This window comes from Suricata suricatta, chromosome 1 (assembly GCF_006229205.1).
Source record: "Suricata suricatta isolate VVHF042 chromosome 1, meerkat_22Aug2017_6uvM2_HiC, whole genome shotgun sequence".
NCBI classification, from domain to species: domain Eukaryota; kingdom Metazoa; phylum Chordata; class Mammalia; order Carnivora; family Herpestidae; genus Suricata; species Suricata suricatta.
This window is the reverse complement of record NC_043700.1, coordinates 182457388-182485352: the sequence shown is the minus strand read 5'-3', so window position 1 is coordinate 182485352 and position 27965 is coordinate 182457388. Positions and strand designations below refer to the sequence as shown.

Here is a 27965-nt window from a genome sequence, read left to right as displayed (position 1 = left end):
TATGACACCATATTATAGCCAAATGTGATTTACACACACACACACACACACACACACATCCAGGGACACATTCTGTACACACTGTTGGGTGGATGTATGTAGCTCTATTCTGAATTCAAATGATTCTTTCTGGTGAAAGGAAAAAGCTCTCTTCCACGGAGCACAGCATGCTCTGATTTCTACTCCCGTTTCTGCTCTTGTTCCTGTTTGTATAACCACACACTGAGAGTTACAATGCTAGTTTATGTAGATTATGCAGCAGTGAAAGCCATCTTTGAAACTGTGGAGAACAAAGTGGCAACGGTGAGTAGTTTTTTGATCCTAAGTCTTATCAAGGCCCATGATGAACGCTACTTTATTTTTATTCATGTGTTCATTCGTATTTTACACATAATGATAATGTCAGTAACATATGCCAACATTAGTTCAGTGTGGGAGCTTTTTCTGTGGCTCCTCACACTGTTGCTTTCTTCCCTCTTCTGGTTAGATTTTTCAGATTTACTTTGGTCCAAGACATCTGATCACAAAGATTAATGAGTGAAACGAGAAGGTAAATCCATTAAGGATTGCCTTGAACTTTTCTGAATCCCTTCTCCATCGGAAGCTCATCAGAATACTGCCACATCGAGAGTGCTGTGTCTAAGAAGACAGAGACCACAACTTGGAATGATGTATCCAGTGCTGTTGCAATTACAACCACACAAATATTGGCAACGCACCCTCCCATGTGGAAGAACACTAGTTCATTATGAAAGGCAGATGTGCAATCTCCTCTGTCATCGGCCCATCATTTTTACTACCCCCTCCCCTTCTGTCATTACTCAGAAGACACACTGGATTTTGTCCACTGGGTTCACTCTTCCCCGAGATTCTTCACCCCCCCCTTCTTGGCTCATGCCCACTCATCCTTGCGAACAAGTTTACTTCTGTTACACCTTTGTCTCCAAAGGTTTTGTATCTCTCCCTATGCAGGCTGAATTGGGTGCCTCTCTATGGTTCTCTCCATGCATCCAGCCCTTTCTGTTTTATGAATGTACTCATCCATGCTTTGCAACTATCTGCTTCCAAGTCTGTTTTCCACTTGACCTTGAACTCTTTGAATGTCAAGACTGTGCCTTTTATCTCTGTGTTCGTAGATTTGGCTCAAGTGAATGGATGCATTTAAGGTGTCTTGAGAAAGACCAGAGGATTTTTCCATGCCAGTATTCTTCTAAGTATGGTCTAAGGAACTCTTCCATCAGAACCAAATGAGTTAATAAGTAAAAATGCAGATTTCTAGGGACACCTGGATGGCTCAGTCGGTTAAATGTCTGACTTCAGCTCAGGTCATGATCTCGAGGTTCATGGGTTTGTGCCCTGTATGGGGCTCTGTGCTGACAGCTTAGAGCCTAGAGCCTGCTTCATATTCTCTGTCTCCTTCCCTCTCTCTGTACCTCCCCACTAGTGCTCTCTCTCTCTAAAAAATAAATGAACATTAAAAAAATACAGACTTCCAGGTTCCTTCCCTTCTGTTTCACTGGGTTTTGAGCTGTGGTCCTGAATTTGCCTTTTGGAAAAGTATGCTCCTATTGTATTCTGATACATACTCCTGAAGTTTGAGGTCTGGGCTTTAGGATAGATGCATATAAACAGTAAGACATGTGCAAATGCCCTGTGGTTTCCAGCTTGAATTCCACTCTCTTCTCACTTAATCCCACTTGCCCATGCTCTTCTCTTCTCAAGCCTAAGCATGATAATCAAGATTACCTTCATCTAGAAAAGATTCTCTGCTCTTTTTACCTACCAATGATCTAAAGTTAGTTCAAACCACTAACTCCATTGAAAGGACAACTGTAATCTCTTTCCCACTGCAGTTTCTCAGAAAGGAGAGAGGAGGATTTCAAAGCCTAAATGACACATGTACAGTGTGAGCCAGAGACAAAGCCATTCAACCCTAGTGGATCAGGCTGTCAAGTAATGAGATCTGGATGAGTTATGGTGTATCTTCAATTCTGTCTATATCTTGCTCTCTGAAACTTAAGTGTTAGTAAGGAAGACCCATGAAAGAAGGGCGACGCTTGTGCACTTAGCTCGACATTCCCGCTCTGTGAGGACTCGATGTGGACATGACTCCACTAAGAATTCCTCGCTGGAAATCAAAGTACGTGCAACCCCTAGATGGCCGCAGGTCTCCCCCAACCACTGATGCTCAGCAGACCAGAGTAAAAGATTCCACAGTCTTCTCTACACACAGAGATAAGAGTGGATTATCCTTTAAAGGAGAAACACTGCTAGATGCAGGTAGCGTCAGAAGATGTTTGCATCCATTATTAAGCTGGGTTAGGAAGAGAAGCTTTCAGGGAAATTCTAAGGGCTAGGAAAACATTTTTTTTATTAAAAAAAAAAACAACAAAGTTAGGTATTCAGACAGTTTCCTTTTGGCGCACTCCCCATTCTTGAAAATGGGCTTACAGTGGTTTTAAAATATGTGGATGGTGTGGAAACAGCACAGACTTAGAAGCCGAGAGGTCTGAGTATGGATTTTAATTCTGCCACTAGGTGTGCATCCTTGGGTGAGCCCCTGAGGAGTTTGGAGCTCATCTGCACAACACCTGTCCTGTGTGTTGTTGTGAGAATCTTTAGTAATACATCTGACACATCAGAGGTCCACACACAGTAGATACTATGATTACATATTAACAGGTACAGCACCGACAGTAAAACAGATGACATTTCTATTACTTTACATCCACAAGCATTTGTTGTGATTTCTCCCAAGTGTCAGGCACTCTTGCTTTGGCGCTGGGGACATAATGAGGACAACACGATCTCAGCCCTCAGTGAGTATTCAGCCCCCTTCAAAATGATTTAAGCATAGGAAGAAAACTCCTCTAGCTTCTACGTCAAGCATCTTCGGGAATCACACCTCCGCAAAGCAAGTATTTTCATTACATGACAAGTTGATGGCCACAGTGACCTTTGTGGACCCAGTGGGGCAGTGGGCAGGGGACATGCCAGCCCACAGGCGAGCTGTGTTTATCCTGAGAACCTGCCAGCTCATCATCTACTTTTTTCTTGTGGTGCCTTTCCTTTCCTCCCTGGGTTTTTGGGCAGCATTTTTTTTCAGGTGCTAATTCTCAGGATTTCTCCCTCCCTCTTTAATGTAAAAATACTTTCCCATCACTGTAACCCTCTCCAAAGGAGTTTGTATCTCTGAATACTAATCAGGAATCCCCAAAGAAATATTTTTTTTTCTTCCAGGAGAGGGTTCCCAGGCTGGAGCGGCAGCCTTCCCGTTTTTTCCTGTGTGCAAAGGAGCAAGGCTGCCACGGAGGTGTGCTGGTCTGGCAGGGCTGAGTGCTGTAGGTGGCGGAACCAGCTCAGACAAGAGCCTGCCTTCTCCGGCAGCAAGCCAGTGCGTTCTGGCAACAGGCAAGGCCTGGGGCGTTATGAAATGAGATCTGGAAGATGGTTGGGGGAGTTGGTTCCCGCAGTCACTGGCCAGTTCCTTCTGGAGACCGGATTCCTGCTGTCCCCGGGGTCTTGGACCCCCCTGAGAATCTGATGCGGGCTATGCAGCTGCCTCTCAAATCTTGTACAAAATATCTGGAGGTTTATGAACCCTCTTATACTCCCAATCATTGACTCTAGGGAAAGAGTTCCCTGTTTGTAAAAAGTGTAAACCAGGCCACGGTATACATGCCTTTTCCTCCACCCAACACACGCCCTTGTGCACGCAAACACACACACACACACACACACATCAGTCAACTGCATGTTAATGGAGCTAAGCATAATAACAGAGTCCTTTGATTCAGAAGAATAGTTTCATATGCAAAGTTGGACCTGCTGCAAACGTCTCAGCAGACGGGTCTCCTTGCCTGAAGAAGAAGGCCCCAGACAGTATTTCTGCAACTTCTGTAGCAACTTTTGTGCAAAGCTGCCATTTAGTTTGAGTTCTTTCAGTGGTGGTGTTGGAAGATACCAGGAGGAATTCTAGACCACTGTGGAAGGGGGCAGAAGTCAAGAAGGCTTGAGATCTCATTTTGAGTATGAAGCCCCTAAATGTGCAGTCCCTGTCAGGTCCAGCTAGGATCCCAAAGAAAGCTATTGCCCACCCCAGTAATGCTGGAATGACGCCTTTCTGCAGATTTAGTGAGAATTTTAAGCTAGGCTTGGTCTCCCTATGCTTCTGACTTCATGTTCTGGGTTTTTGGTCCCAGCACTGACCCTCTGGTGTGGAATCAATACCTGTAGCTACAACAGTGACTAGCTGAGTGACTAAAAGGATAGATGGAGGGAAAGGTGGATGGATGGATGGATGGATGGATAGAAGGATGAATGGATGGCTGGTTGGATGACTGAATGGAGGGATGACTGGTTAGATGGAGGGATGAATGCATGGATGGATAATAAACAGCTTGGCCAGATTTATAGCAAGTCATTGTCCTGGGGGCTTAGAGGTGATGAATTTGTCCATTTGATAAATAACCAATTGCCTCCTCTATACAGAAGGCTTTGCACGAATACACATGCATGTGCCTAATTACTAAGTGCCCAGACCAGGCAGGAAGATCTCAACTAATCCGGGACTTGTCGTAGTAACAAAGGGCCTAGGAAATGTGGACAATATTGTTTTGCTTTGTTTTCATCTGACAGTTCTCCCAGAGAAATCTGATTCTCCTTAGCTGTGTGTTCACACTTTTTCTTCTTGCTCAACTCCCTGTCCAAAGCCAATCCCAGATATAGGTGATGCTTGTCAGAGGTGGCTCTGACGATGAGAAATTTAATGCCCTGGGGTTGGCATTCGGCTAACTCCCAAACCTACAGTAGGTCCCGAGTACTGCCAACATTCTGATTCACTCTTTTATGGATGATGGATGACATCCTCTGAGCTAGAGCCATCCACTCTTTGTGTATATGTTTGCCCAAGGTTACTCTTTCAGTGCCAGCTCAGGCCTTTCTTCATGTTATGCTTTTCACCTAGAAGACCTCCCCTCTTTCCCAGTTCTTTGAACCAGAGGTTGGCAAGCTACAGTCTGTAGGCTAAATATGGCCATGCTTACGTAGCTGCTTTTGTGATAGGACACCAGAGTTGAATAGTTGTGACAACATTCATATAGTCCACAAACCTGAAAATATTTACTATTTGTCCTTTCACAGAAAGGTTGCTGACCTCTGTTCTAAACCCGTGCTGCTCAAAGTGGGTGGTCTACAAATTATTTGTTGTGTTTCCATGACAGGATAAGCAGCTTAAGGCACGGTGTAATTCAGCTCACTGCTTCCTTCACTAAGAAAATCTTATGTCAAAAAAAGTCAGATGAACTAAACAATGTGCTCAACAATATAGTTGATTTATATTCCAGAACAAGTGTCCTTGTCACGGACCCCTAAGAGTTTACAGTCTGGTACTGGCCTGCAAACCACATTTGAGTCACACCAATATGACCATTAATGTCCTCCAAGGTCCAGCTCAAAGCCCACATCTGTCTCTGACCATCCCCAACCACAAGGGACCCCTGCTTTTATAGCATTAATTACTAATCTAGTTACGTCCTAGTGTTTATATTTGCATTGGGAATATTCCTTTCTTATGGACTTGTTTCATCTCTTTATCTAGAGCAAGTCGTATTTCACTTTTCTCTCCTTCTATTTAACAAGTATCAGGCACACTCAAATATTTGCCGAGTCATAACTTAATAATCGTGATGGAGTATCTAACCTTTGCCTGTCTCTGGAGTACATATCCGACATACTAACCCTCGCCGACTACGGGCCAACTTTTACAGGTGAGGAAACTCAGACTCAGAGCTGTTAAGACACCAAGAGCTCATAGTAAAGGGTGTGATTCCGAGCCCCGCGTCAGGCTTTGTGGTGATAGGTAGCTCAGAGTCTGGAGCCTGTCTTTGGATTCTGTGTCTCCCCTTCTCTCTGACCCTCCCTTGCTCATGTTCTCTCTCTCTCTCTCTCTCTCTCCCTCTCTCTCAAAAATAAAACATTTTTTAAAAAGTGTGATTCCTATAATGTATCCAAGGTTTTAAAACTATTCAAAGGGCAGAGAAGAGGTTCATAGTCAAGTCTGCCTGATTCCAATACTGTGTTCTAAACAACCAACTGCTCTGTTGTCCACCTCTCTAAATATGAATGGCTTAAATCGCTGCTAAGATACCAAATTCAAAGGTTCTCATTGTGAGGTGACAGGATGGCTCAGTTGGTTAACAGATGGCTCTTAGTTGCAGCTCAGGTCATGATCTTGCAGTTTGTGAGTTCAAACCCTGCATCAGGCTCTGTGTAGACAGTGTGGAGCCCGCTTGGTATTCTCTTTCTCTCTTCCTCTCTCTCTACCCCTCCCCCACTTGTGTGAGTGTGCGTGCTCTCTTTCTCTCAAAATAAGTAAATAAACTTTAAAAAAGAGCTCTTTCTTAAACACACACACACACACACACACACACACACACACACACACACAGATGCTCTCACTGTCTTTATATTGCTCCCTGTACATGGTATTGACCTCTATACAGAGAGGTAGGTCATACCTGAGGGGTGCAGGTTTTGGAACCAAATTCATGTGGGTTTAAACCCGCAAGTGTGCCATTTACTAACTGTGTTCTTGGCCAAGATTTTTAGCTTCTCTGACTCTCAGTTTCCTCACCTATAAAATGGGGATGATGATACTTATCTTTGACAGTTTGAAAGAATGCATTTAAATACTTAATGCAATGGCTGGCAGAAGGCCAGTATTCAAATGATGAAAATTGGCATCAATGGCTCCACTGAGCCAGGAGATCAATGTGTGATATGATTAGTTAGCTACTGGGGAGTAAACCATTTGGTCTCCTTGAGACTTAGGGGTCACTAGATATAACACCCCAAGGGATAGTAATTACAGTTACGTTGCATTTTAGTGGCTAATGTCTATGATAAAAATTCATTTTTCGAATTCAGTGATAAATACAAAGTGTTCAAATCCACAAACCAGAGTTCCTGCTCCCCCCTCTTCCAATGACTTGGTTCCTCTGGCTAAATCTGAATTAAAAAGATATCAGAGTGTGGGGTTGATTAAGAAATAAACTCTTATCTAAGGTGAAGGAGTATCTCTTAGTTAAGAAACATCACAGAAAGAGATCTTACATTAAAACAATAGAAAGATACAGCAAATCTAAAAGAAAAACAAACCAAAACAAAAAAAAACAAAGCAAAATAAACAGATAATCACCCCTAGAAGCAGATAAGAATGAATAACAGACATCCACATGAGTAAAACCCACTGTGCCTCAGAGGATGAAAAACAAGAGAGAAGGAAATGCTTTCTCTTAGAAGCTATGCAATTCTAAAATATCAGATTATGATTTGGGTTTATTTCCTGATAGGATTAAAGGTAGATTGGTTGTCAAATTCAAAACATTCTCTCTCTCTCTCTTTCTCTCTCTTTTTTTTTTAATCTGAAGATTCAACCAGGGGAGCTTTTGCCTTTTCTCAATTGTTTTGCAAATTGATTACGGGGAAAGTTATCACATCCAGCCCTGGAGAAGGCAGCCTCTTCTGCTCTGGGAGAGGAGGTGGGGGTTTCCAGAGCAAGCTGGCCAGCTGTGCTCATTTCAGCATCTGCTCCTTGATCTCAATTTTGAGGCCACCAGTAAGGACTCCTATATGTGATCACTGGCTGCTTTTCTGACCACCTCTACCAGAAAAAATGCTGAGGCCAGGAGGTCCCAACAGACTAGCAACACTCAACATTTCTGCTCTACCTGTCAGGCCAATGAACAGAAGGTTCAAGGTCCTGGAAGTACATTCTTTCTGATGCTATGGACTCAATTTTCCCACCATGTCTTTTGGTATGGGTACCCCCTTCCATAGCACCCCTTCCTTCCAGGTCTGTATTGAAGAGTACAGACCCTTACACACTATTTACCAGCTCTTTTGCCAACAGGCAGCAGATGAGGTTTGGCCATTTGGAGGCACCAGGGAGAATGGAGGGAAGTGGGCTGGGTTAGTATCCTAAGGCGGCCCTAAGGAAGTACCATAAACTGGTGGCTTTAGCCAATAGAAATGTATTTTCTCTCAGTTCTGGAGCCTGCGAGTCTGAAATCAAGGTGTTGGAAGGGCCACACTCCCTCGAAGCCTCTAGGGTAGAATTCTCCCTTGTTTCTCCCAGCTCCTGTTAGCTCTGGAAATCCTCGGTATTCCCTGTCTTATAGCTATGTCACTCCAGTCTTTGCCTCCATCGCCATGCGGCCCCTTCCCCTATGTCTCTGTGTCTTCTCCTCTTCTGATAAGGACACTGGGTATTAGATTTCCAAATAAGGTCACACCATAAGGTTCCAGGTGAACATGAATTTTAGGGAGATACTATTAAATCTACTTACATGGGTAAAGAAATAAGTAAGGGTATTTCTGGTTCAGTTGGCTTCCCCAACAGTTGTCACCATAGGGTCATTGTGGTTCCGGTTTCTATCAGGTGGCCTGACAGTAACATCTCTTGCCTTTGTCCCCTGGAGTGACAGTTGGTAGTGTTGCGGTTGTCTCATCTTCTTCTGGTGGCTTTTCCAGCTCCAACATCTTTGTACATAATTCACCATAGTAAATTTGCTCTATGAAATTACTTGGTAATTACTGGATAGACTTTGATTGACATTGTGGTTTGTAAGAAATTAGGCAATGTATAAAAGATGAAGGACTTAGGGTTTAAGGAGGCATCATGTGTTGTGGGGTTAAACATGCAAATTCAGCTTGGGTTCAAATTCCAGCTATTTAATAACTGAGTGACCTTGGATGAATTATTCAATCTCTTGGTATTTCAGGTTCCCCATCAGGGAAGTTGGGATAACCATAGTACTTAATTAATTGGGTTGTTAGGAAAAACAGTAAAATCCACCTACAGTACTTACCTAGGTCCTATTCCTAGCATATGGAATGTGCTCTATGTGTGCTTATTATGATGGAGATATAACCAAGCTGGGGGGCATGGGCTTCCTGGAAGACATTTTGAAACTTGTCAAGACATACCTGATAAAATTTTATTGATGTTTCTTGCCCTGTGTATATGTGCATGTATGTACCCAGCCTTTGGTAAAACAAGGGACATCTGAAATGTTTCGTCAATATGCCATTCCTATAAATACCTCGTCCTGACCATTGGGCCATTACCTCTGAAACCCTATCCATGTGTTTTAGCAGCATCTCTATGTCCTATGGCAGGGTCTTGGAATGTTTCACAGGAAAGAGAAGAAAATTAGCTTGGAAATACTCCACAGTGATTAATAAACACCTAAGGAGTTCTGTCTGTCACTTGTAGGGTTTGGAATAAATTTCAGGTAAATTTAAAAAATTCTTATTGACCAAATGGTGTGCCTTTGGATAAGTCAGATAGTGAACATGAATACCAGTGGCTCAGGATTACCAAGTAGTCTCCTGCAGACACTGTCTTTTTATTGTCTGTGATTGTATTAATCAGGGTTCTCTAGAGAAATAGAACCAATAGGTAGTGCATGCTTGTATGTGTGTATTTTAAGGGATTGGCTCTCCCATGACTGTAGCGGGGCAGCAAGTCTGAAATCCAGTTTCCATGGGCTGGAAACTCAGGCAGGAGTCAATGCTTCAGTCTAGAGGAAGATTTCCCTCTTCTTCAGGAAACCCTAGTTGTGCTTTTAAGGCCTTCAACTTTTTGAACAAAGCTCACTCAATAGTAATTTATTTTACGTCAAGTCAGCTAATTATAGATGACAAACACACCCCCATAATAACTTCATAGCAAAACTTAGATTAGCATTTGATTACAAAACTGGCACAGTAGCTGCAATGAACTGAATTGTGGCCCCTCAAATTTATGTCGAAGCCTAACCGCCATTATGACTGTATTTGGAGAGAGAGAGGGCCTTTAGGAGGCAATTAAGGTTAAAAAAGTCTGATAGACTAGTGGACCTATAAGGAGAGGAAGAGACACCGGAGAACTCTTTCTCCATGTGCACATGCTGAGGAAAGGCCAAGTAAGAACACAGCAAGAAGGCAGCCGTCTGTAAGCCAAGAAGAGAGCTCTCACCAGAGTCGAGCCCTACTGGACTATGATCTTGGACTTGACAGCCTCCAGAACTGTGAGAAAACATACTTCTCTTGCTTAAGGCACCCAGTCTATGGTTTTGTTTTGTTTTTTTCTAAGGCAGACTGAGCAAACTAAGACAATGGTCTAGCTAAGCTGACACATAAAACTGTCATGCTCCTACTAGATGTTAAAGAACTGGAAAGCCTGGTTGTGTCCTGTTTTATTCATTCATTCATTCACTTCATATTACTTTGCACCAAGCAATGGATTTAATGAATGCTTGAATACATGAATTTGACAGAATGGAGAACAAAACCAAAAAGGTGATTAGACAGCAACCAACATGTCAGCTCTTGCTTCGTGCATGTTCTAATTGTAGTAACTTGGGTACCAGAGAGGCAGCAGTGAGCACTGCAGACTCCCTCCCTTGAAGCCTCCATCCAGAAGAGAGACAGGTGATAAACGAGACTTCCAAGTGGGCTGGCTAATATAAAGGACAAGAAGGAGGGCTGTCAGGAAAAGTTGCCAGAAAGAACTGATATTTAAGCTGAGACCTAAAAAGATTGCTTAAGAGTCAGCCAGGTGAAAGAAGAGCTAGCTAGGACAAAGGTTGGATGGACATCTTCAGCAGAGGGAATACAGATGTGCCTGCAGGAGAAGACCGCCTATGATAGAATCAGAGCGCCAGCTGCACCAGTGAGGCTGGCAGTGGACAGGTTTGTCAGGGTCTCAGTTTCTGGCCCACAGCAGAGATGAAAGGCGCATCCGATATAGGCAAAAGCATTCCGTGTGTGATGTGGCCCCCCAGTGTCATCAGCATGGACACTGAGCTGCAATATGGTACATGCGAGACTGTTTCTCTTTTATCCATATTTCCTAAGCATGAGAAAAGCATCACCAGTATTTGGATATTTGGCTACACAAAAGCACCAAATATCCCCAAAGGCAAATATTGGCTGCTCGGAGGCTCAGGCAGTGGAGACTGCCCCCCAGGATGGGTGCCATTGATCACAGCACTGGGGGCCTTTACGTTGGTCTGCGCTGTTCCTCCCCGGAAATAGGTAGCGTTTGTAGTATGCTGGGTATTTTTCCCAAGGAACTAAGAGACTCTGCACTTGCAGCGAGGTAACATTTAAACACTAGCATTTACAAATGGGGCCTGATCATCTTAATACTGCGAGTAAGGGAATCTGGATGTGGTCCTTGGGAGCCGTCAGTGACAGTTTCCAAGGAACATGGCTATCTTGTTCGTGCAGTTATAATCCCTCCTGAACATTAACTGCGTGGTTTGCCTGCCTCCCGCCCTGGTGTAAATACCCACAAGACTGATAAAGACAGCATTGTGCTCTGGGGTGTGGGCCAGCATCCCCATGGCCACTGTTTGGGGGGGATTTCTGGGCCACGGTCCATGTGGGGATATGGACTCCTTGGGCCCGAGCGCCCTTGAATGCCTGCCTCCCTGAGAGCTTCTGCCAGGCAACGGGCCCCCAGCTCCACTCTGACACAAAGGAAGGAGCAATTTCTCAGTAACGTAGCACTCAGCTGCTCAATCGCTCCCACTGGCCGTGATCACTGTGGGCCCGTGGAGCCTGTATCAGCAGCCATTTCTCCAGCGAGGGATAGAAGTGAGATTGGTGAAAAGCAGGATTCATGGGGACCACAGCAAAGCTGCATGAGAATAGAGTTGGCAGAGATTGGGATGCATTCATTCGTTCACTCACTCATTCAACACATATTTGCTGAACTTGTAGTAGGTGTGTCTTGTTTGTTACAGATGCTGAGGCTACGGGTAAACAGAGATAATAACAATCATTGCTTTTTTGGAATTACATTCCAGTGAAGGAGATAGATAAAGAAATATGCACATGATATATGTTAGTGATAACTAGCAAAGAGCAAAAAGCAAGCAAGGAAAGGAGGTTGGACATGTTATAGTTGGGAGGGTTGAGAATCTGGGTACTCTGGCTAAAGTCACTGCTTGGTGGAGTGGCTTGTGAGAGGTGTCCAGGCCCTAATCCTCGGAGTCTGGGAATATGTCAGGATACATGGCAAAGGGAAGTAAAGTTGCTCATCAGATGATCTTGGGATGGAGTGATTAGTCTAGATTATTTAGGCGGGTAAAACATAATCACAAGAGCATGTAAAGGCAGAAGAGGGGGCGCCTGGGTGTCTCAGTGAGTGAAGCATTCAACTCTTAATTTCAGCTCAGGTCATGATCTCAGAATCATAGGATCAAGCCCTGCATCAGGCTCTGCGTTGATAGCTTGTGATGCCTGCTTGGCATTCTCTCTGTCCCTCCTCTGCTCTTATGCACACATACATGCTCTCTCTGACTCAAAAATAAATAAATAAAGACATTATGCACAAAGCCAGATTTGACTCTGGAATTCAAGTGTTAAGAAATGCAGGAAAGAGTGTCATATCCACCATTTACTCCAGTTAATTCAGAACAGCAAGAGTCTAAACCGGGAACGGAGGAAGCCATATTTCAACTCTTCTAACACATGAAGGTTTCTTCGAAAAAGTTATAAGAGGGAAGAGAACTGTGATTTTTTTTTTTTTTAGCAGCCTGCTGATGAATCACTCACTATCCCTAATCATGACTGGAATGTGGCATTCATGCCTGTGGGTTTTCTCCCCTTGTCTTCTAGCACGTTAACTACACAGACATACAGATGAGGAAAGGGAGACTGAGAGGGTGGGTCACTGGTCCAAAGTCACAGAGCTTTCGGGGACACCTTAGCTTTGACTTCCTCGCCTTAGTCCCCAAACCAAGCAGTTATTCCCTCCAACTTTTTATGCCCCCGCTAATGAGCATGTCTCTATCATCCTGCATGATAAAGCGCTGCTTCCCTAACCAGATTGGGATTCTGGGGGAGTTGTCCACCTTTATATCATCAGAAATTGGAACTGAGTAGGCAAGCATAAAAACGAATTAATGCTGAATAACTGACTGACTGACTGACTGACTGAATGAATGAATGAATGAAAGAAATGTCCTCTAAGTCTCAATGACCACATTTCGGTGTAAAAGGCCAATGAGGCCAGGCCACAGGGAGAACAGGGTGTTTGTTCCTTCCTTCTCAGCAGAGGTGTTAGGCACTGAGGCTCCTGCCCCTTTGCTACTTTTCCTCACAATTATGTGAAAACTTGAAGATGCATTGCCTCTAATTTCACTGTGATTATTTTCCCACAAAGAGTATTAAAAGTCTCAAGAGGGATCCCAGATTATAATTCCTGTTTTTATTTTTTCCTTCATCTATCTACAGTTATGCACACTGGAAGCTTCCCTTCCTTATCTTTCTTCATGTGTTTGTTTAATTGTTTTCCTTTCACTTCTGTGCTCTGAAAACATCCCTGGGCCCTTGACAGAAGATCTGTATGCAGGGATTAAAAATCTCCTCCTGTTCTAGCCATTAAATTGACCCAGCATGCTGGGGCTTCAGCCTTCATTCTGTGTGTGTGTGTGTGTGTGTGTGTGTGTGTGTGTGGTGTGAGCGCACATGCATGTGCGTGTGCATGTGTGTGTTGAAGAGAGTTTTATGGTAGACATCTGCCTGACCTTGCACTCTTTGGGCCTGAATCCTTAGATATGAGAAAAAATGGGTTCCTCAGGCCCTCTGAGAAGAGTGAGGAGCTTGGGGTGGGCGTCTTCACGGGAGATGGTGGGACCAATTAGCAGAACTACCATGGGCCCTTCTAGCAAGAAATAACAAAACATGACTACAAGTTCACAGCAGGCTACACCATTTGGATGGAGTCACAGAGTCTCAAATTATTTATAACTCAGTAAGCAGATAGCACAAGGCTCCTAAACTTACAGACTTTCAAAAGCTGGAATTCTCTTAGCCATTTTTACAGCTGTGGAGCCTGAAACTTAGAGTGCTCAAGAAATTCTGCCTGATCTCACGCTGCTGAGTTGGGGTCAGCCCGGAACTGTGGGTCTTTTCTTTTCTTGCTCGGGGCCTGTGCTTTCCATCACCCAGTGACACTTGGTAAGGTGTTTCCTTAACAAATGGGCCATTTTCCTTTGAGTCTGGTTTCTGCCCTCTTGGAAAATTCTCGCAACCTGAAATTCTCTCACGTCATCCAGAATTTGCTTTGCTCTGCTGCTATGTGTGGGCAAATCTCAGTTTGGCTGTTAGAAGAAATAAATTCTCCAGGGTGCCATGCAAGTGGTATCTTCATAACCCTCATGATCTGAGGCAGAACCTAATACCCTAAGTCCTGAAGAAGTGTCAGATCATTCTGGTTAAAAGCACGTATTCATTTGGTATGAACACAGAAGGGACAGGGGACCACACATTCCTCCATTTTTCTGCATATATATACTTTTGCATGATTAAAGCCTGTTTTGAAAGCCTGGAGAACTTCCCAACATGATAAATTCCCATTTTTCCCACAGAAATGCTCTTAAAGTTTGTTCTTTCTTGAATTTTGTTCACCTGAGCCAGTGCCAAAAAATCCTAAAAAGGCCACCTACTATTTGGGGGGGGTCTGGCACACGACTAGTTGCTGTTACCCCATTTCAATTTCACAATAGCTTAGGTGTTACTCTCACCATTTTGCGGATGAACAATCTGAGGCTTGGGGAGATTTAAGTGACTCACCATTCGTAATTTATCTTATTTTATCTTAACAAAAAGTGAATTAGGACTGATTATTCCCATTTTTAGAGACTGCCATCAGAGGTATAGAGACGCTAAGTGCTTTATCCTCAGAGCCACAGCTAGACATTAATGCAGCCAAATTTGATCATAACTCTTTTAAATCCTGTACCCAGAAAGGGGCTCAGTTAACATCAGCTGAAGAAATGAATTATCCCAAAGCCCACATTCTTTCCACAACCCTCAACTATTGCAAAGTTGCCACCTCTTCCTTTAGCATATGGTTTTGAAACCAAGGCTGATGAAAAAGCACTCTGCCAAGTTCTCGTGTCTCAGGCCAGCCCTGGGCTGCCCATTTCCTCCATCACCTCCTTGTAACCCTTGACTCCCAGCGGTATCTTTCGGAAGCAGCCTAGGAAATGACAATTTCCCAGTCTACCATCTTTCTTTGCTATCTGGTGTGAAGCCGCAGAATGACATTTCCTTCCTCTTAATTTCTCCAAAAGGCAAACAACACATGATTCAGAAGTTCTGCGTCAACGCTGAACACCTGATATGTCTGATATGCAAACTGTTCACTTTTTCCATTTGTGCAGCATTGAGACCTTATCGCTCTTGCTGCTCTTCATTTTGATTATGAAATGCATCCCCTATCACTCTTCACTGTGTCCTTGGCAGCTCCCGCAGGTTCACATGGCTTCTCCAATGCTATTTGTCTTCTTCGAGTTCTTCTGGGTCCAAAATAAATCATGGATTTAGAGAAATCATCACTGTGTCATGCATGCTTGAGTGCTAGCCTGCCTAGTAGACAGACAGACATTCCAACCAGGGATGAGGTTTAGGGAAACCTTACTACTGAAATACTTCTTATCTAGGAATCTTCTGTCCAAAAGCACCCAAAGAAGGTGTAATTTTGTAAGTCATCATATAAGGAAATGTGCCAATCAATCATTTTTTTCCACGGCCACTTTGCAGTTCCGACTGACGAAGGAAAGCAGAATAGAACAGAATATGAGTGCAACACAGTTCTCATTTAGGGAGAAAAAAAGGCTCTAATAAAAGGCTGTTCTGGGGATTCATTCTAGCTTGGCAAGATCATTCTGTGCACTAAAAATAAACAGAGATTATGCAGAGCTAGGGTTCTGGGGGGAAAATCTGCTTCTGCCTTTATCCTTCTCTCCACTTTTCCTTTTTTTTCTTTTAACTTTCAATATGCTGAAAAAGAAGGTTTCAGGAGAATAACAAATGATAGATTTCAGACATCACGATATTTTCTCCAGGCACGCGCGCGCACACACACACACACACCCTTCCATGTTTCTCTACCATGGCTAAAGCAGAAATGCAGTGTTTTTCACAGGACTGATGCTATTTTTAGCCTAAATTGTAGGAAGTCTGCAGCATTAATAAGTGGCCAAGAAGCACAGAGCCATGGTGCGGGGTAATATGCCAACGCAAAAGCTAGCTTGGCCTTTAGCCAATGGACTGTGATTCAATGTTGCAGCAATGAAAGTAAAAACACCGCTTACAAAGGAATGATTAATAAGCTGACAAACTTCCAGACATTTATTTCCTATTTCTTAGTGCCAGCTATATTAATACTAGCATATTTTCAACTTTATTAGTAAAGTCTTGCAGCCTGGTAATCTTTGGTGCGTCCATGGAGGGCTTTGTAAATCAGCTGTAAATCGTCTGGAGTGGTGAACATATGAAAACCGTAGCTTTCTTCCTCCATCACCCTGTAGACCAGGTCTGTTTATTTATCTCCATGACACTTTGCACTGAACGATACCTATGATGTTTCCTCAAACCCAATGCTGGAGGAAATCTTCTCCAACACAGGAATTTGCCTCCTGTGGTAGCTGGTCCATGGGCCAGTTAGTGTGACTTTTCTGGGTCATGATCGTTGTGCCCCTCACGGTGACAAACGGCTCCCTCCATGTGTTAGTATGACATCCCTTGGATGTCAGCCACTTCCTACAGAGGGAGCCAGTCGATGGACTCCAATCCCCTCTACTGGATAAACTTATCTTAGTCATCTGGGAAGATGGAGTAAAATGAGGAATTAGGGATGGAATTAGGGTGACTAGCTCATTCCAGATTGCCTGAGACTGTTCCAGATTTTAAAGTTGGAAGTCCCACTTCCCAGGAAAGTCCTCAGTCCCCTTCAAATGGGATATTTGGTTACTCTAGATCAAAGAGTCACCACGTTGACCCTGTGAGAAGCCAGGAAGGGGCTTTGGCTTTGGAATCAGACCCAAGTTCAAATCCCAGTTGGGGCCTAATAGCTCTGTAACCCTGGGAAGGCTTCCATGTCCTCAAGTCTCAGCAGTACCAAAGTACGGTAATGATGTCGAGTCTTAGACTGTTAGGAGGTTTGCGTAAGATAAGGTATTTAAGCTGTAGAACACGGTGCTCTCCCTCCTGCCCATCTACACACCATTCCTGAAGTTTTATTTATTTTTTTTTCAAAAAATTTTTTAATTTATTTTTGAGAGACAGAGAGAGACAGTGTGAGTAGGGGAGGGTCAGAGAGAGAGGGAGACACAGAATCCGAAGCAGGCTCCAGGCTCTGAGCTAGCTGTCAACACAGAGCCCAATGTGGGGCTCAAACCCACTAACCATGAGATCATGACCTGAGCTGAAGCCGGACACTTAACTGACTGAGCCACTCAGGTGACCCCATTTCTGAAGTTTTAAAACCATTCGTGTCTGTAACCATGGAAATAATAGAGGTTACCCACAAATCTGAGGGGACAAGGCAGTATCGTGTGTGTGAAAGTATCCTTTCATGCAAGAAACTGCAAACTTGAGGACCCAGGTCAGCGGGCTCCAAAGTGGTTTGGAGTGGACTCTCAAAAGTGTGCACTAAATAAATGACAGTGAAAGACAGAGCAAAATCATATCTTCTATGGCATTCTCCTCCTTTTGACTCTGAACTTGGTTTTTTTCTTATCCAGAAAGCTGAAATTTTTCCTTGGGGAGCAAGACTCTCATGGGGAGCGTCACCATCTCTCAGACACCATCGGAGGCCTTATCTAAGGGATATCACCCTGGCTGGGCAGACGGGTGCTTATATAAAAGGTGTTGACCTCCAATAAAATTCCATTTTGGGGTTATATAAAAACAACAGTTGCTAGGAAGTCAAAATTTTTAATTAAATGTATTCAAAGGGAGTACAGATTAATGCCGCTAAGCAAGAGGGTATTTAACGCTTACAGGCCAGCTCATGCAGAAGCAAAAATCTCACTGCCAGCAAAGCTTTTAGGTATTGATATTTCTCGCATTAATAATACTCTAAACCACATTCATAACAATATAATTAGCAACACAATTCATATCATACAGCACACGAGGATTCTGCATTATTAATTATGCCAACAGAGCCTTTGTGCTGAGTACCAACGCTCTAATTTTAGCTTTCAAGGTAAACGATCCTAAACTCGAGGGTGGGGGAGACTTGCAGAGAATGATGCCTCCGCACAGTTCATGTCTGTCTGGTGATCACTAAATAATGGTGAATGTTCTGTCCGCAAAGCCTTCGGGGATAACACCCGTTTTAAAGTCCAAGCCTGAGAGAATTTGGCTGTGTTCCCAAATGTTCTATATGACAAAATAAGATTAATGCCCGAGCATTGCTTATTCTATTTCAGACTCCACCTTAATACCCGTACGACATCATGATACTCTCATGTGGAGGAGACCAGGATCTCAGGTAGGGTCTTAGAAACCATGTCTCCCCGCAGTGGGGCTTACCCTGCAATCTCTTTCTCCCTTGCTTGAACACTCAGGGCTGGCTTGGCAGGAATTCTTGCCTAGAGTCCTAGGAAGCACTGGGGAAGGGAAGCTTCATCATCGATTCTGTTAAAGGCCTATACTAGTCCCGAGGAGGGGAAACAAAATATGGAAACAAATGCTTGCGCTAATTTATATTCCAAAAGGGCATTGCTTTTCATGTATCTTCCCCAACACTATGTATTATCATTTACAAAAAACACCTGCCAGCTTGATAGATGAAAAATGCTATGGGATTCATTTTTCCGTGTGAATTTTGAAGAGCGCAGCTCAGCTGAGATACCAAGAAGAAGGGGGATGCTAGACCCAGTTTGTCTGACGACAGACTCCGATGAAACTTCTGGAAGTGTTTCCCCTGTTACCCACTCATCCCTATGCTGCACTGCCTCCCTTATAAAGACCTTCCTGAACCTCCCATTGACTCAAGAAGTCTAGGCTCCAGACAACCATTGCAAGTGGTCCTCCAGCAGAATCCAGAACTTCATAGTTTTCTTACTCTTTAAAACTTAAAAAAAAATATTTATTATTTGCTTTTAAGAGAGAGAGAGAAAGACAGAGCATGAACAGGGGAGGGGCAGAGAGAGAGAGACACAGGATCTGAATGAAGCAAGCTCCAGGCTCTGAATTGTCGGCACAGCAGAGCTCAAACGCACGAACCATGAGATTATGACCTGAGCCAAAGTGGAATGCTCAACAACTGAGCCACCCAGGCACCCCATAAAAATTTTTTAATGTTTATTCATTTTTTAGAGACAGAACCTGAGGAGGGGAGTGGCAGAGAGAGTAAGAGACACAGAATCCAAAGCAGGCTTTAGAATCTGAACTGTCAGCACAGAGCCCAGTGCAGGGTTCAAACTCACAAACTGGGAGATCATGACCTGAGCCAAAGTCCGACACTTAACGGACCGAGCTACTCAGGTGCCCCATTTCCTCACTCTTTACCTTAAATTCAAGTAAATGATAAAAGAGTGTTTTTCCAAGATCTATTAGACATTAGGTGAATATTAGAATAGCTTCTGGGGATGCCCATTCCACAAACCCTGTTCATTAGCCCAGAAGAGCTCACAGCCTAGGGAGGAAGATGGGCAAGTAAAGACTAAATTATAATTCCGTGTGGAAAACAAAAACATGAATAAGTCACAGTGTGCTTATTCCTTTTTATCCATCCTGAGTTACAATGCATTAGCATGTTCTGAAGACGACAGTGGTTTTCACTAGAACTTTATGATCCAGGCCAGGGTAACGGGGAGCATCTTGGCTGGGGTCTTACCAACTAGGTGAAGCCCCAGTGCTCTGGTTCCTCTTACCACAACCAGCTCAGCAGAGATCTCTTGGCTCAGAGAAGGGAGTTGTTCTTTTTCCTGGGTGAGGGTCCCCAAAGAAGTCCCCAAAGAGGGAAATCCACCAAGTGAGATTCTGAGTGTGAAAAGGAACTTGCCAGGCAGAATGGAGGGAAAGTCACATGCAGATGTATAAAAGGACACAGTGCTGTCATCTACTTGGGGCATGTCTGGGATTATTGGGGGGGAAATCAGTAGAAAATGAAGCCTGATTTCATAAAATGTATATTATCAATATTTCCTATATTGTATTTTGCAGATATTAAAAATGCTAGGCAAAACAATTAAGAAATCCCAGGTTGAAGAAATTGGGGAAAATATACTGAGTGAATTAAAATTAAGCAACTTTTTCTTTACTGCAGAACTTGGCAGAAACTTCAGTTCAATTCTCAAGAGGAGGAGACAGGATTTCTGAAACATCTTGCTTTACTGGGTTGAATCATTTTTTTGGTAAATCAAAATTGCCATTTTTGCAGGAAAGGAGCAGTCAAATAGTGGTAATTTTATATGCTTCAACCTAGTATTTTGCTACCAAACTATTTGCTCAGGGACTTCTGTTTTAGAAAACAGTTTATAAAATGTGAATACAAATATTTTATCAAACCATGACATAATGCCTGGTAAGGAGAAGATGCATGTATATTTTCTTTGTATATCACCTCCACTTTAAGACTAATAATTGTTTAATAAACATTTTTAAAATCAGGCAAAATTTGGTGGACTTTTCTACAGGATAAGAAGACCTATCTACGGGTAGCTGACATGTTTCTAGGATACACCTAAGGATATAATGTGCAAAATCGAAGCTGGTCAGCTGCAGGCCTGAGGTCCATGGACTGGTCCCAAGTGTTTGCAATGAAGGCCAATGCCATTTTACCAGCACACTTTGCCCTGTTCTGGAGTCCAGAGACAACACACTAACAAATGTGATAAAATAAGAAGGAATGACAAATCTGATTTAAGCCTTGTGCCAGTCTCAGTTCTTCCCCAAGTGACACATGGCTCTCATTTTTGACAGGTTAAAATAAGACACGGATTCCTTTAGTCATAGTAATTGCAACAGGCTCTTCCACGCATCTGGGATGAGGGGTCTGGTGAGTGAGCTGCTGGGACTTGAGTGAGGGGAAGGCAGAAATGACTTCAATTTCCAAAATACAAAATCATTTGGATGACCAAAAAGGAACCAAAGACTTTCACAGGCAGGAAAGACCCTCCTCATAATATGATGCAATATAAAAAGGCATGGATGGGATTTAGGGTCAGGTGGACTTGAGTGATGGCCCTGGCCATCTCTTCCCATCATTGTTGAGTTTTGTGTTCTTAGGCTGCCTTAATAGAAATGTTGGTGCCTTTACTAGTGTCTGGGCTTTTGAACATGGCGGAGGCCACAGACTTTCCTTATTCTCTATCATTCATTCATTCATTCATTCATTCATTCATGTAACAACTATGTTTTGAGGGTCCACATTCTGTGCGACAGGCTCTGTTCCAGATGCAGAAAACAAAAGCAGACATGATCTCTGCCTTCAAGACTGGGTGATACACAGTATTATGGGGGAAGGATAAGGGCTGGGGAAAATGCCATGGGGACCCATTCAAGCCCACAGTTGGTGGAGGCGTAGTATCTGCAAATGCTTCCTGGGAGAAAAAATTATCAAAGTTGAGACCAGAGGTTTAGAGTTGATTCTGGTGAATGTTGAATAATAACAGTTTCTGTACTTAGTCAATGGTCCCAGCAAGGAAATGCAGAACTGGGAACTGAACTTGGCAAACTGAGTCATCAGAGGTCCTACTGCATTGGGAAAGACCCTTGGAATGCGATGTTCGGAAGAAGCACTGCAGCACCATTTGCAAAGGAAGACAGAGCAAACAGCATGGAAACCCAATTCCATGGGCCTTGGGAAAGACCCTTGGAATGCGATCTTAGGAAGAAGCACTGTAGCACCATTTGCAAAGGAAGACAGAGCAAACAGCATGGAAACCCAATTCCAGGGATCTAAGGGCATGAAGAAAGTTGGAAGGAACACCAGGTTACAAAGGGTGACATATTAGCCACGAAGGATAGCAGGTTCACCTCCCAGCTACTCCCTTTGTCTTCTGTACGGGACACAAGACATGTGGAAAATATGGAAGATACCTGTGTATTTTCTTTGTGTAGGAGCAGAAATAACAAGGATCAGTCCTTTCTTCCACAGCTGGCTGCAACCACTATGATAGAACTACATGGGGAGACATATCTCTCATGCTTTGGGTGGGGCTCCAATGGCTGTAGCTTCTCAAACTGTGCGTGGCTCCCCATAGACATGTCGCCTTCCAATGCTGTCTGTGGGGAGCACGCTGATGTGTGCTGGCTGGTAGGTCAAGTGTCCCAGGGCACTTGGCCACTGCCCAGAGAAGTCAGTGCCTCCTTTGGAGGCTTTTGCCTTAGGTGACATGAGAAACTCTGGTAGCGGGTCAGGAGAAGAAGCCAGTGGTGCTATGGACAGGCACTGTGTTAACTCCAACGGGCCTGTGTCGAGGACATCAGTCCCCTTAAGACCATCAGCTCCTGCGGTGGAGAGAACCCTGGTTATGCAATCCTCGGGAATCACATGACTCGGGGGGCTTCAGTGAGGGAGGATGGCCAGACGAGGGGGGGGGCCAAGGCTGCCGCAAACCTTCAGAAAGTTTGAGGGACAAAGAAAACAGCTGAGAAAGACAAGCACAGGTGAGAAGCCACATGAGCCCAGTGGTCACTCCTACTCCCCCATTTATGGACTGTGCAGGCTGGGGCCACTTAGTCAGCCTCTCTGTGCTCAAAATAAAGCACCTTCTCAGGGCTGCTGTGAAAATTCAGCAAAATGATGTATGTAAAGCGCCTCGCTTCATACGATGTTGGCACATAGCAGGTGCTCTGTCATCAATCACAATACGACTAACTTGAGGGTTTTTTTTTTTTCTGAAGTCATATTTATATACTGCCTTTTTGGAAGTATTTTTAAAAGTTGATAATTGTTTGACTGTTGTATGTATACATGTGTGGCTCTGAGTCTGGGTTTTATTTTGGGGAGAGAGACTTTCTTTCCTTTTAGAATCATCCTTATTCTTGTGGAAGGATTGCTTTAAGAATTCAGTCTCTTAGAGGGCAGCCTGGGTAGCTCCTTTGGTTAAGCAGCCAGCTGACTTGATTTCAGCTCAGGTCTTGATCTCATGGTTCGTGAGTTTGAGCCTGGCAGAGGGCTCTGTGCTAAGAGTGTGGAGCTTGCTTGGGATTCTTGCTATGCCCCTCTCCCACTCAAGTGTGTCCTCTCTCTCTCCTCTCAAAATAAATAAACATTAAAAAACACCAAAAAAATTCTCAAGCTCTTAAAAACATCACCTTTTCCCCCACCAGACAAAGCAGGAAACTAAGGGGAGAATTTGACAGGCAAATATGGTTTAGTTTTTACTAAGTAACAGCGAGTTTCCCTTGATCTCCCTTCTTTTAGAAGGAAATATGCAGATTTCCTTGGTTTCCTCCTTCTGCATGAAGATGTAGCCATAGAGATCTTGTTTCCCAGGAAGGCATAATTCAGGAAAAAATAATGCATGTGTGAAACATATTCCAAGCAAAAACAGTTTTACAATCCACAACAGCCTGGTAAGTCCTCCATTCTTCCCTTCTTTACTGAGAAGACCTTAGTTTCTGAATGAGAGCCCTGTAAAGTATTGGGAACTTGGCATAACACGCTGTCGAGGTCGACACTTGCCTCTCTCCTCTGGTTTTATGTGGGCACGGATCATGACAGTTCACACAGAGCTTTCCTGGAGGATGGTTTATGATTCCTAATGTCCTCCTAAAGTCCCGAGAGAAGGGTCAAAAAGGGGCTCCCTTCAGCTTCTTACAGGCCCTCAAAGCAAGGTGTAGATGTTACATGCAATGCCCCTGGGCCCCTGATTGGTCAAAGCTGGAGTGGGGCTAGAATCTGGGTTTTCTGTTGTCTGTTTCTGAAAGTCCCCCCCGCCCATTCCACTTAGTTGCTCTGAGTACAAGACAAGGCCGTCACTTATTACTTACAGAAGTCATGTCGAAGGGTAAGAAGGACAGCCAAACTGTCAAGGGTGGGAGCTTCTTGGATTTATAACATGTTACTTTGTCCCTTTAAACATCAGGGCTTGGGACAAGGGGCTTGGACATGGGTGGCCTGGCACATTGGCGACCAAAGAACTTGATTGTGAAAAAGGCACGTTAATGACCTACTCTCAAGTAGACACTCGCAGAGAGAAGCGATGCTCACGGTCCCCCCTGCCTTTGTGCATTACACTCAAACCTCCCACTTGTTTGGCTTGTGTCCCGGGACTCCTTACCTCCCCTCTTAATGCAGCAAAAGAGGAAAGTGTAATCACTCTCTGAGGAGCCTGGACCAAACTGCTAACAACAAACCCTGTTTTGCTTTCCCCCAGCATCAAGAAGGCATTAAGAATAAAGGCTGACTTTGTGAGCTGGGCTGCAGAGCGTTGGATATGACCTGTGAAATGAAAAATCCCTGCTCTGCGCCCAGAGCCTTCCAATCCTACTGCATGGGCCGTTTTCCTTTTATATCTGCTGGAAGGAAACCAGAAAAGTTCAACCAGCAAAAATATCACAATAGTAAAGATTCAGCAGGAGATGAGGCGTGCTCTCCCGAGGCTTCATTCAACACATCCTTTCCCTTCCCACCGTTCTGATCAGCTTCATCAGTTCTTATGTTTATTTCACCCATTTGTCGAGCACCTGCTAGGTCCACATGTACATCAGGAGGAGGTTTTAGACTCAGACAGCTCCCACTAGCTGTGTCACCTTGAGCCAAAAGCTTCCCTGAAACCACAATGTCTTAACCTGTGATATACCACCTCATGGGACTGAGTCAATTAATTGCCCATTCATCCTTTCATTCACCAAATATTTACTGAGCACCTACTATGTGCAGGACATTATTATTAAGCACTCTGTGTGTATTTTTGTATTTAATCCTCATGACAGCCCTGAGGTAGTCCCTTTTGCTCTCTTCACATCACAGATGAGTCAGCTGTGGCAAAGACAGGTGAATTTTCCCATCTGGGGTCACACACCCTTCCAGTGGTTGAGTTAGGATCAGAATTAGTCTTAGTCCTCAGCCTGCTCTGGTGAATGGAGCATAAGACTCTGTCCCTGATGTGAATATGCTCACAGCCTAGTAGGGGAGACAGATGTCCAAATGATTAAGTGATATGTAGGTAAAGTTTCACAACAGACATGACATAGGGAAGAACCCTAAGCTGTCTTAGGGTTGGGGGTTAAGGAAAGCTTTATAGATCAGGGGACTTTGAGTTAAGCCTTGATGGACGCATCGGTATTTTCTGTATGACAGAGAGAAGGGGAAGGGGGGAGCATCCCAAATAGAGGGAGAAGGGTGGACAAAGGCAGATAAAAAATTAGGCATGTTGGGAAATTCTAAGGAATACAGACTAGTTGGAGTGTGGGATACTTAGAAGAAACAAAAGAGAAACAAAGCTAGAAAGATAAGCAGGGGCTTTAATTCTCTCTGGTCACATACACAGACCACGGCAGTCTCTGCCCTCCCCCACTTGGTAACCATGGTGATGATAGTGGCGATGCTGATAATAGATTAGATTTGCACAACACCTAGCAGTTTATAAAACACAATCACCTACATTACGGTATATCATTTGATCCTGTGAAGAGGCAAGGCAGGGAGTATTTTTATCCTCATATTACACAAAAATAGTTTAACTTCCAATTGCTTACATGAATTTGTGCCAAATTTACTCTGCCACTCCAGAAACCATGGTCAAACAAAAGGTTTTTCTATTTCCTTTTTTTTTGTTTTGTGTTGTTTTCACTTGGAGTCCAGGAGTTCACTGCTATCTCTATCATCCAGTTAGGAAACAAACAGAACAACTAATCAGATTTACAAAAAGCTCTCCATTACTCTGGCAGAGTTCCTGCTCACCAAATTTCCACGTGTTCCCTTGGGTCCCCCAGCCTTGCCTGCCATTGAGTTGAAGTCACATGACTAGCTGTGACCAATGGGCTGGGAGTGGAAGTGAGGCATCACCTCAGGCTAAAGTAGTTCATTGCTTTCTCCTAAATGCTTTTCCCCCTGATTCGGCAACCTTGGACTGCATTTCTCAAGATGGAGGTGGGTGGCCAACCCACGCTGGATTTCCACAGGAACAAGTCTTCACTGGGTTAAGCCAACTGCAGTTTGGGGTTTTCTCTTTACTCCAGCATACCCTCTCCTATCCTGACCACTACAGTTTTCAAAATGTTGGCACTTTTTCCTCATCTTCTCACATTCTTTACCTCAACCTGACACATGCCTTTGGGAGAAGAGCAAGAAATAGAAATATTCCAGGAAACACCGTAGAAAATATGGTACTTTTAACCTTGTACTCCTGAAGACCAGTTGAGATCACTTCTATTCTTCTATTTCTTGCTCAAAAGTCCTCAATGACACTTAACTGCTTAAGCAGATAATTTCTGAATTACTGAGCCTGACATGTAAGATATTTAGTGATCTACCTGTCTTTATGTTATTTTTTTCTTTTTTTCCCCTGTTTGGACCACTTAGGTTCCCTGGATTGTCCTTCAAGAATTATTTATAGTCTCCTCTTCTACTTGATTGTAAATTCCTTAAGAGCAATGCTGTAACAATCATTTGGAAAAAGAAATAATTCACAGGAAGAGTCTGGCATACACTAAAAATATATGCATGGAACCAAATTTCATAGAAAAAAGGTATTATGAGAAAGGACCATTTTGCTTGGGAAACTTTTAGACATCCAAACAATTTAGTGGGTTTTAGTAATGATATTATTTAATGCTAGATGATTCTCTGGCTAGGTTTTTCTTTTTTTGAAAAAAAATTTTTAGTGTTTATTTATTTTTGAGAGAGAGGGACAGATTGTGAGTGGATGAAGGGCAGAGAGACAGAGGGAGACACAGAATCTGAAGCAGACTCCAGGCCCTGACTATTAGCACAGAGCCTGACATGGGGCTCAAACCCATGAACCATGAGATCCTGACCTGAGCTGAAGTTGGATGCTAAACTGAGCCACCCAGGTTTTTTAGTCTTGGACAATGTTTGTACCTTATCTTTGCTAACTAAGTATTCTGGGCTTTACACGAGAGGCTGAGTAAGCTACAGAACAAAAAAAATAATGATGTCTACCAAATCTGTTGTGCAAAGATTTATGAAAATAATGACAATCTGTTAAACATTAAAATCATACTCGCATCACAAGAGAACCTAAATATTTGGATAGTTATGTGTGGGACACAGAGCTGGTGAAATCCAAGTATCATTGTGATTGGGGTTCCTAAACCTTTTCTTCCTCTTCTATGGCAAACACAGTGGATGACAGGCAAGTATATGTCACCCTGTCTGGGGCATCCCAAATAAGGGCTGGACAGTAGGCCAGGAAGTCTGTCCTATTTAGAATCCCTAGCACACAGTTATCACTTCATCCTTTAGTGGTGCAAGAAAACTTATCCGAATCAAATGAAAGAGAAGAATAATATAAGAATGACCTTAAATCTCACTTGATCTAGAGAATGCAAGTTAAACATCACCCCAAATTTGGTAATTTGCCTATCCCATGTGGCTCTTCTCACAATGAACTGTGATGCTTAAGAGTTGGGAAGTGCTATTCTGGGAAATGTGTGAGAAGGCTCTATTTAAAAGTCTTTTTTTCATTTTAGCCACTCTGACTGGCTAATTACCAAATTTGGGGTGATGTTTATCTTGCATTCTCTAGATCAAGTGAGATTTAAGGTCATTCTTATATTATTCTTCTCTTTCATTTGATTCGGATAAGTTTTCTTGCACCACTGAAGGATGAAGTGATAACTGTGTGCTAGGGATTCTAAATAGGACAGACTTCCTGGCCTGGCCTGAGATACCACCTCACACCAGTCAGAGTGGCTAAAATGAACAAATCAAGAGACTATAGGTGCTGGCGAGGGTGTGGAGAGATGGGCACCCTCCTACACTGTTGGTGGCAATGTAAACTGGTGCAGCCGCTCTGGAAAACAGTGTGGAGACTCCTCAAAAAACTATCGATAGAACTCCCTTATGACCCAGCAATAGCGTTGCTGGGGATTTACTCAAGACAGAAATGCTGATGCATCGGAGCACATGTACCCCAATGTTCATAGCAGCAATGTCAACAATAGCCAAAACATGGAAAAAGCCTAAATGT

General features: G+C 43.5%; 1 protein-coding gene across 9 annotated transcripts in view; it reads right to left on the bottom strand.

The window, feature by feature from the left end:
• Positions 1–27965, bottom strand: part of LDB2 (LIM domain binding 2) — a 376577-nt gene that overhangs the window by 11042 nt on the left and 337570 nt on the right. The gene's annotated exons all lie outside the window — the stretch shown is intronic.